A 652-nucleotide genomic window follows, 5' to 3' on the forward strand; every position below is an offset into this window, starting at 1 on the left:
CCCCCCCCAACCCCTTTAAAAAGTTTGCTTCCTTTGGTGCTCGGCAGTTTTAAAGGCATCAGCTGTTTTCAAATAACATCTGTGTGTCGGATTCAAGGACTGCATGGGGGTTTCAGTAATGCCTGAACTCTATCCATCACTTAGAACAAGGCTACAACAGTGGAAAACCTGGGATACCTTCTCCTCTGGTAAAGTACTCTGTCACTGATGATTCAATTTAATTCAATTCAAATCAATTGTTTTAAAGTATAGTGTCAAATCACAACAGAACTTAGGACACTTTATAGATAGAGTAGGGCTAGCCCACACTCTATAATTTACAACAAAGGCAACAAAAGGGGTGGCAGTAGCTCAGGATGATCCGGGATGGCACCTTCAATTGATTTGTGGGTACTCCTTCCCTTAAAGCACCCATATTCTGCTCATTTTCCGGTTCATAATTGTATTTTGAGGTTGTACCAGAATAGGTTTCCATGGTTTCATTTTCAAAAAACACCATATTTTTGTTGCTGCAGATCCTGTTTTCACCCTGTGTGTTTGGGTCTCTGTTTTAGCTCCAGAGTGAGACATCATCCTTCTATACTATCTTTGCTGGGAGTCACACATGCTCAGTAGCTCGGTAAGATCCCATCAGCTAGATAACTCTTTCTCC

This window comes from Etheostoma spectabile, chromosome 9 (assembly GCF_008692095.1).
Source record: "Etheostoma spectabile isolate EspeVRDwgs_2016 chromosome 9, UIUC_Espe_1.0, whole genome shotgun sequence".
NCBI classification, from domain to species: domain Eukaryota; kingdom Metazoa; phylum Chordata; class Actinopteri; order Perciformes; family Percidae; genus Etheostoma; species Etheostoma spectabile.